Genomic DNA, 10,672 nt, shown 5'->3' on the forward strand with positions numbered 1-10,672 from the left:
AACTTGTATCGAACCTTGGTTAGACCACACTTGGAGCACTGCGTACAATTCTGGTCGTCATATTATAAAAAGGATATAGAGGCACTGGAGAGCGTGCAGAGAAGATTTACAAGGATGATACAAGAAATGAGAGGTTATACTTGTCTGGAAAGGATGGGCAGGCTGGGTCTCTTTTCTCTTGGAAAAAAGAAGGCTGAGTGTTGACCTAATAGAGGTCATTAAAATTATGAAAGGTTTTGATAGAGTAGATACAGAGAGAGTGTTTCCACTTGTGTTGAAGAGCATAACTAGAGGCCATCAATATAAGATAGTCACCAAGAAATCAAATAAGGAATTCAGGAGAAACTTCTTTACCCAGAGAGTGGGGAGAATGTGGAACTCGCTACCACAGGGAGTGGTTGAAGCGAATAGTATAGATACATTTAAGGGGAGGCTAGACAAGCATATGAGGGAGAAGGGAATAGAGGGTTATGCTGATAGAGTTAGATGGGGAAAGACGGGAGGAGGCTCGAGTGGAGCATAAACGCCGGCATGGACTGGTTGGGCCGAATGGTGTTTCTGTGCCGTATATCCTGTGTAATCCTATTTTCCAAGACACATTGCTCGAAGGGGAAGATAAATGACTCGCATCCAAACGCAATTGTTACTTTTGTCTTCTTTGTAAAATCACAAAGTCTGGGCATAATTTGTTTGTGAAATTTAAATTGATGATATGGACTAGAAGTAATTGAATCAGGAAATGTATTATACAATGATGTGCATTTTGAAATTGTTAATTGAAGTGTTAAACATGAGCTTGAATCTGTCAACTAGATTATGTTGTTAGGATAAAATTTGGTTTAAGGGATATAAAGGGGTCCTCAATATTCGACCGGTATAAAACTATCTGAAAGGTACCATTTAGTCTTGTTAGCTGGGAAACGAAACGCAAAGCATCATAGAATACTTGGCTATATTAACCCTTTTTAGACTAACATAAATAAAATTTAGCTGACCAAAGGCATTCTGAAATGTTGCTTGTTATTATAACCTGGAAACTGTTTAGAAAGAGCCTGTTCTTGGAAGAGATAAGAGTACAAAGGCATGATTAAGAAGTAGCAGCAAATAAGGCCTTGAAGAAGTAGTCAGCCAGCTGCATAATTCAATGTGGTTTTGTATCCAGCTAGCCATGTCTCTGCTGGAAAATACTTTCCCATACAGATAACAAAAGTAAGAGATAGCTCATGAATATGAAGCCTCCTACAGTCGACAAGCTTTTTACTGATGTATTCAGGGGGTATGAGAGTTTGAAGGACAGGCTTAATAGTTGATTGATTAGCCATGTAAACCAATGAAGTATCAATATTCCCATGTATACACCCCATTAGTAATAAGTGGGTGTTGTCTAATAAACTATAAACTAAGCTGTATTGTCACTTTTCCTCTGAGAACGGTGCCTCCACCTGGGGTTGGCTGAGGTGGTTCACCCGTGTGCACTCGTAATAAACTATTGATCTGGGTAACACCTGAGTCTGTTAGATCTGTTTTACCATTCAGATTTTCCTCGCTTACAGCTTGGTGTCAGAAGTGGGATACCACCGGATTGCTGATCGATCTTCCGCAACGACATACACGGAGGGGGTGGGTAGCAACATTCACCCTTAACGTGTCCGCGGGGCAGATCGGGGTAGCGGTGTTATAAAGAACAGCGAGTTAAGGAGCAACAGGCTTCAGGTGTGGACCAATAGGACGAGTTTTAGGGTACAAACAGACCCGAGGAGTTTAGAAACTCTCGGGTTGGAAAAGTGCTGGGTGGGAAAAGCGCTTTGTGGGAAAAGCCAGGAAAAGCTGCTGAGTCACCGATTAAAAAAAAAAAAAGAGGGAAAAAAAAACTTAAAGCTTTACGAACATGGAAGTTATTAACATCTGTGCTGAGGCAAATGAAATACAAGATTTGCTGAGTGAAAGGAACCTTAAAAAATGCTGGAATTTTAGTTTGTGTGAAAGTGTGTTAAAGTGTTAATATTTTCCTGACTATGAATGTTTAAGAATTTACAATATTCCTTTGTCTGAAAGTATGTCCTTAAAAAAAAAGAAAAATGTCTGTTGTGTGTTTTAGCTCCACCCACTTCTCTGTGTTTAAAAAAAAAAGCATTTAACCCTTTTGTCTTGTCTTGGATTTTGGAAGTTTTAAGAATGCAAATAAGATTATGCCCCCAGAATTGGAAAAACTTTGAACTAATTTAAGTTAAGCTGGTGTGTAAAAAAAAAAACTGAGAAGAACAAAAACAATTTGTTTAACCAAAGATTAAGTTCCAGTCTAAGATTTAACCTTGTAGTTGCGGTTGCTATGGTGAAATCTTCCAAAGCAGTTTGACTTGATTTGTTTAAATGTTGAAAAACTAATTTTTCTCCAGTTATATTCAATGTTTTTACATTATTTTGGAAAGACATCTGAAGAAAGGACAATAAGAAATATGACGTAATTTACTGTTTTCTGCAAACATGTGCTATTTTTTGTTGTCTGTGCATTGTTGATGCAGAGGATGGGCTTCGGCTTTGAAGTTACAGTTGCCGGTGTGCCTGGAAGAAAATGAATTTGAATGTGAATGTTTGCAGGGCATGAGTGATTGTTTCTTTGTTGAAATGGCTTCCTTCTTTCTTTTCAAAGTGATACTGGTTGGTTGAAAGGGGGATTGATTTGGATTGATTTGGAGTTGTGAGGTGGGTTAACCTATTGAAGCTAGACTTTCATTGTGGCCACGGGATGTGGATTGATGTAGTCCGAATTGAATAAGATTACTCCGCTCCGCAAGAACATCCGATAGTGATAGGTCCCTCTACAATATTTGATTGACTACAGTACTGGGAGCCCTGCAGAATGCGGGACTAATTTAAACCCTACAAAGGTACAGGTAGGGAAGGACGAAGAAATCTACCTTGGATACATAATAACACAAGGGAAGAGACAAATGCCCGAAGACAGATGGGAGGGGCACGAGGACCAAGAGGAGCAGCATGCAACCACTGGCTGCATGCTTTGATTTATCACAGTTCCGTACTTACAAGCAGCTAGAGATGGCAGCAGGAAGGGACCGCTTTATCCCAGAATATGTAGAAATGGCCCAGCCTATACAGGATTTGATCAAAGGGAGAAACCATCCCAGGAGCTGGTGGACTGGGGCCCCGACCATGAAACAGCTTTTGTAAAGTTAAACAAGCCCTCGTAAGTGCTCCTGCCCTGGGATTACCAGACCAGAATAGGCCATTCCACATCTATAACTACCACAGTAAGGATCATTACAATGGCAACGGACAGGTTAAAAGGGAAGGTCGTCCAGAAGGAAGCCTATCGGCTCAGGTAGCAGACTTGGCGGCTCTCACCGAAGCACTGAGGTTAGCCGAAGGAAAAAGTGAAAACATATACAGATAGTCGGTATGCCTTTGGGGTGGTGCCTGATTACATGGTAGCCTGGAGTAGGCGAGGATATATGACATCAGGAGGAGGACCCATAAGACACGAGGATATAATCAAGGAATTAGTAGGAGCCCCCCTCCTACCCCAAGAGTGCGCAATAATAAATGAAAGCACACATGAAGATTACTGACCTACACCAACAGGGCAATATATGGGCAGACGAGGCAGCCAAGCGGGCAGCTGAGGAAGGGAATCTGCCCAATGAAGCCCAAGTGTTCGTGTTTAGTTAAAATGTGAAAACACAACTGTCTTTTTCGATTGGAAATGTTTTTTTATTTACGTGAAGTGACGCAGTTGCGTAAGGCTGATAATGTTTTACTCCACCTTCTTAAAGCCTGCAGAGGAGTTAACCCTTTCCACTGACAGCTGCTTAAGTTCACCAAGCAACAACTTTAGTATGAAATTTGAAGATATTGGACATTATTAAATTTAAGTTTCTTAATGTTAAGTTAATATTTCCCCACAGTGATAGAAGGAAAATTATGATTTTATTAATGGAAGTTATCTTGTAAACTAATTGTATGATAAGGTGCAACATGAGCTTGTACTGGTAGTGCTAGATTTGACAGATACGGCCTTACCTATGTGGTGTTCTAAGAAAACTCAACAATTACATTACACCTTCTAACTCAAGTGTTAAAACAAGGCGCGACATGGAGTGGTGGTGGGCACAGTAAAAGCGATAAACAAATATGGAGATGTAAAAGGTCTGTGATAAATGACGCAGCAACTGCCTTTAATGTGGGTACCTCAGTTGTTAATACTATTGATTTGGCGACACTGGATCAAAAGGTTAGAGACCTAGGGTCTCGCATTAAAGCTGTATTACAAAAAACAAATGAAAATACAGATAAAGAATTATCTGAGGATCAAATGCTGACCATACATCTGCAAAAGTTAGTTACAGTGCTAGAAACACACGCCCAAACCATTAATAAATTAATAAAGGAAGAATACAATGCATCTCAGCAGGCGGCTGCTAATGACATATGTAGCACATATGGTAACTGGATTGTGGAAGAAACCCGAGAAAACCTGGCCCAGATACAGGCAGGGGAAGTACCCTTATGGATAACGAATCAACAATTAAGGGTGAACCTGACCAGTGGGCACAAGGGGGACGGTACCTCTAAATGGGCAGTAGCAGGCAGGAGCTTGACGGATTGCCAGTTGAGAGCAATGGTTCGGGTGAACCCCACACAAGTCGAATGTAAACCTGACGGGGGAGGGCTCCTAGGGTTGGTATTGGTAATACCGGTAATGGCACCCGAGGCCCAAGGACGAGAGGTGTACCGAATACAGAATATTGGGGTAGTGAAGGACGGAGTGCACATATCCCATCACAATATGTTACCATATGCTGTAAAGATTAAAGGGAATTTGGCTGGAACAAAATTGGAGGGATGTGTTACTAGGCACGCTATCACTGTATGTCCACATAGTATTGGACACAGCCCAGAGGCACAGTGTGGGTTTAACAATACTGGTACCAATCAGGATATTAATTGTACCATGGAGGCCCTAGAGGCGGATTTAAAACCCACTCAAGTGGCATACGCCGGAAAGGGTGAATATTGTGTTACAACTAATTTGAGAATGTTTAAATATGCCAATCCAACTTGTGATATTCCAAGTTCAGAGTTCTGCTTCACTCCTGAAATCCTGGTACGGATTGGACATGAGGAATTGGTGGAGATACACTAGCATAACCTCACCATCTTACAAGTTTCTGAATATATCAAGAAAGACTTAAGGGACTATCAGAACACATTTGGGTATCTGATACCCCTGTTGCCTGAAAACTTGGAAGTATTGCGAATGGAGATACGCCTCTCCCAGAAGGTTTGTTATAACCTACAACAGAACAATAAAAACATTAAGCATGACATTGACTGAATTAAAGTCACCACTTGGTGGGATGACCTTTGGAGTTGGGGACTGAATGTACAGATCCATCCTTGGATTAGATTAATTTCACATGTATTAGTAGTAGTGCAGTTTGTTGTAATGTGCTACTTGATTTTTATGGCCTGTAATGAATGTCGTAGGCAGAGGATGAAAAGGTTGGCTAAGGCAGTAAAGCAGAGACTGGGTGAGAATGTTCCCAGTGCCTCTTTGACTTCAACAAAGGACATGTCTGAGTGGTACCGGGAGTAGTATATACTGGGGTAAGGTGCATATAAAAGGGGAGACAATCATAGATTGATAGGACTATCTGGTGTTCTGCCTCTCTTCCATCTGGACTGGTGGCCACCACGAAGGGAACCTGGTTAAGATGAGGTACAGCATCCTGCATATAGGTGACGGATAAAGTTTGGCTACCTTGGGCTTAGCCAAGGGCCAAAAGGGAGGATTGTTAGGTTAAAATTTGGTTTAAAAGATATAAAGGGGTCCTCAATATTCGACCGGTATAAAACTGTCTGAAAGGTACCATTTAGTCTTGTTAGCTGGAAAACAAAATGCAAAGCGCCATGGGATACTTGGCTATATTAACCATTTTTAGACTAACATAAATAAAAATTAGCTAACATTCTGAAGTGCTGCTTGTAATTACAACTTGGTAACTGTTTAGAAAGAGCCTGTTCTTGGAAGAGATAAGAGTACAAAGGCATGATTAAGAAGCAGCAGCAAATAAGACCTTGAAGAAGTATTCAGCCAGCTGCATCATTCAATGAGGTTTGGTATCCAGCTAGCCATGTCTCTGCTGGAAAATACTTTCCCATACCGATAACAAGAGTAAGAGATAGCTCATGAATATGACGCCTCCTACAGTCGACAAGCTTTTTACTGACGTATTCAGGGGGTACTTGAGTTCGAAGGACAGGCTTAGTAGTTGATTGATTAACCATGTAAACCAATGAAGTATCAATATTCACATGTATACTCCCCATTAGTAATAAGTGGGTGTTGTCTAATAAACTGATCACCTTCAAGAACCACATCGAGAAGACAAAGGCAAAAGTGAGCGTACAAAACAACATCCTGAATAAGCTCACTAACACAAGATGGGGAACAAGCCCGAAAACATTGCGAACCAGTGCACTTGCTCTTTGCTATTCCACTGCCGAATACACCTGCCAAGAAGATGGATGCCGTTCTGAATGCAAGCTGCCGATTTATCACAGGTTGCTTAAAACCAACCAGCACCAACAGTCTATATATCCTGGTGGTATCGCTCCCCCTGATATAATAAGAATGGTAGCCAGCAAGAAAGAACGACTCCGTCAAACATCAGATGAGATACATCCTCTGCATTGTCATACACCTACACCCAGCCGCCTAAAGTCAAGAAAGAGCTTTATGAACAGTGTTGTTCCATTACAATCAACCTCATCTGAAGCCTGCATCGCCTTGTGGAAAGACCGGCTCGCCAGTCTTGAACAACCCCCAGCGATGGAAATTTTACTTGATGAAAGCCTTCCCCCAGGAGCTAATTGCAACTGGGCAACCTGGAAGTGCTTTAACAGATTTAGGACCGGTGTAGGTTGCTCAAAGGTGTCACTAAGCAAATGGAGATATTCAACCAGCCCGACAACTTGTGAATGTGGAACTGAGGCACAGACTATGCAACATCTCCTGCAATGCCCATCGTTAGAGGAACCCTGCACTGTTGAAGATCTTGCCGAATTCAACAACGAGGCACAAAAATGTGTCCAGTTCCGGCTGGGCTATGTATAGACTGTCCGTGGACACAATAAGAAGAACTGTATAAACTAAGCTGTATTGTCACTTTTCCTCTGAGAATGGTGCCTCCAGCTGGGGTTGGCTGAGGTGGTTCTCCCGTATGCACTCGTAATAAACTATTGATCTGGGTAACACCTGAGTCTGTTAGTTCTGTTTTACCACCCAGATTTTCCTCGCTTACAGCTGTAGAGGCAGGAACCCTCACAGCATTCAAGAAGCATTTAGATGAGCACTTGAAACGCCATAGCATACAAGGCTACAGTCAAAGTGCTGGAAAATGGGATTAGTATAGACAGGGCTTGATGGCCAGTGCAGACACGATGGGCTGAAGGGCCACTTTCTGTGCTGTATAATTCTATGCCTCTATGAATATGACCCATCCACCCTATCAATTCCTTTAATCACCTTTAGTATCTTAATTAGATAACCCCTTAATATTCTATACTAAAGGGAATATAAGACTAGTCTATGCAACCTGTCCTCATAATATAACCCTTTTAGCCCAAGTACCATTCTGTTGAATCTGCGCTGCTCCCCCTCCAAGGCCACTTATCCTCTCTTAAGGTTCGGTGCCCAGAGCTGACTGCAGTGCCGCAGATGCGGCCTGACCAGGGCTCTCTACAGCTGGAACAGAACTACCACCCCTTTCAATTATAGCCCCTTTGATAAAAAGGGGACCATTCCATTAACCTTTAAATTATTTTTGTACCTGACTATGAGCTTTCTGAACTTGGACACCTAAGTCTCTCTGTTCATCCACAGTTCCTAATTTCTATTTTATAAAATACTCTGATCTATCTTTCTGAAGGCCAAAGTGGATGACCTCACACTTCCCCACATTGGACTCCAGCTGACACAGTTTTTCCCATTCACCTTATTTCTCAATCTCCCTTTGCAACTTTCTGCTCCCAACTACACTAGTTACTGTGCCACCTAACTTTGTGTCTTCAACAACCTTGTATATACGGCTCTCTATCCTTTCATCCAAGTCATTTATGAGTAGATTGCAAAGCCCCAGTACTGATCTCTTGGGGCACCACTAGCCACATCCTGCCAACCTGTCAACATATGCATTAACACTACTGTCTGTCTCCTACCTCCGAACCAATTCCCTACCCATGTCAATAGGTTGCCTCCAATTCCATTCACTCTCATTTTTGTTAATAGTCTCTTATGTGGAATCTGATCCAATGCCTTCTGGAAGCCCTCATAAATAATATCCTTAGACACTCTATAATCTACTATGTTAGTTCCAGCTTAATAAAAATCAACTTGGTTTGTTCAAAATGCCTTGCCCGGTACAAATCCACAGTGGCTCTCTCTGACCAGTTCATATCTGTCTCGGTGCCCAATCACTCTGTCCCTAATAACAGATTATACTAACTCCTCTACAACAGACCTTAGACTAATAGGCCTATAATTTCCGATATTGTCTCCGCTACCCTTCTTAACTAATGGAGTGACGTGGGCAATGTTCCAATCCATGGGGCACTTCCTGAATCCAGAGAGTTTGGGAAGAACATGGCTGGAACATCTACAATTTCCTCAAATACTTCTGTTAATATCCTGTGGTGGAAAACATCAGGAACTGAAGATTTGTCTACCTTTAATCTCATTATTTTCTCCATGACAAAATTTTGCTTATATTAAATCTGGTAATCAATTCTAATTAATTAAAATCTGGACCTTGGCATTTATAACCCTTAAAAGTTGACAGAGAAGTCTGACATAAAACCTAACAACCCAGAGTAAGGTTTTATTGATAGGATGTGTTTGCTTTTCTAAAAATGTTACCCGTCCATCTCCAATGACATGAAGCCAACATTGATTCACAAATGAAACCTTTGCACAGCATTGTTTGCAACTTTTGTTAGCGGCCCACATTACTCCACTTATTGAACTAATGACATCCACAGAGGACAACGACCACGGATCCCAGCCTATTGTTAGCGGCCCGCATTGCTCCACCTATTGAACTAATGGAATCCACACGGCAACAACGACCACGGATCCCAGCCTATTGTTAGTGGCCCTCATTGCTCCACCTATTGAACTAATGACATCCACACAGGGCAACGACCACGGATCCCAGCCTATTGTTAGCGGCCCGCATTGCTCCAGCTATTGAACTAATGGAAACCACACAGGGCAACGAACATGAACCCCAGCCTATTGTTAGCGGCCCACATTGCTCCACCAATTGAACTAATGGCATCCACACAGGACAACGATTACGGATCCCAGCAGACGGTAAATGGTCAGCTGGGTGCTTCCTGTAACATGAGATCTCAGGATCTTTCTTTGAGGCATTTTGTGGGCACAGTTTGTGTGAATGGACTGCCAACAACATAAGAACGAAGAAAGCACAAGCAGATTGCCTTATCTATCAATGGGAAGGTTTTATGTTTGTCTTGTTTCATTAACACTTTTAAATGTTGGTAAACTTTATTAGTGCAATACCTGTGCAGCTCCTCATTTTATATCAAGTTGTTGCACTAAGTATACAATGTTGCAAATAGATTTAAATTAACACTGAATTAGTAAGAGTTTCAGGCAAACTTTATAAATTATGTTTAATATTTCAGGCGCCATGTGGATATTTTTCATTTCTTCTCGTTCTACATTAATTTAGCAATTAGAGTGATGGGAAATTTCACCACAGTCTTCAACTCCTCTCTGAATTTAGTCTGGGTCATGGCATAAATACAAGTGTTTGTGCAAGAACTCAACAGTTGAAGCATGAATCCAATTTCTTGTAGGATATGCGAAGTGCTAATGGTCGCATTATTATGCATTGCCATTATGCGCAAGTATATGGAATTCACCAAAAATATCATCCATAACAGGATAAATTCCCCGACGTAGCAAATAGTAAAATAATGGATTTCCTTCGCTTCTCCATCTCTGGGTCACTGGGACTCTCCCCATTGCTGTGGGCCCGGAGTCTCCTGCGGAATCTGCTGGCCACTAAAATGTGTCTGACGGTTAAAGCATTGAGCAGCAGAATCAAAACAAATGTAATAAATGGGGCTAAAATATAATGAAGGGTTTCAATTACTCCCCATATGCGTGAAAGCAAAACATTGTCTGTTACATAACAAAACCAGGGAATGTTAAAAAGTAAATATTCACATATACATAAAGTACCAGAAAGTGTTCTTTACACAGAACAGCACACTCACTGCTCCAAAACCACAGCCACCGTTTTCTCGGTGCAATATTTTGTTTTCAGCTTCTGGCAACAAATGGCCACACATCGATCAAAGGTGAAAGCGACAGTGAACCAGACAGAACAGTCTGTGACTGCGTAGAGCAGGATGGCGTGGATATTACACACTTTAATGTCCGTAGAAAAAGAAATTGTGCAGCGTGAGCAATGGGAATCTGTCTTAGTATCACGTCAATGATAATGACCAGTAGATCCGCCGCTGCCATGGACACCAGGTAACGGGTGACACATTTGGAGAGACCGCACCTTCCTCAAGACAGGATCACAATCGTCACTAAGTTAACTGTAAGGAAGGTTATAAA

Source organism: Somniosus microcephalus, chromosome 4, assembly GCF_052327205.1.
Source record: "Somniosus microcephalus isolate GS21.2 chromosome 4, FLI_Smic_1.0, whole genome shotgun sequence".
In the NCBI taxonomy this organism is placed as follows: domain Eukaryota; kingdom Metazoa; phylum Chordata; class Chondrichthyes; order Squaliformes; family Somniosidae; genus Somniosus; species Somniosus microcephalus.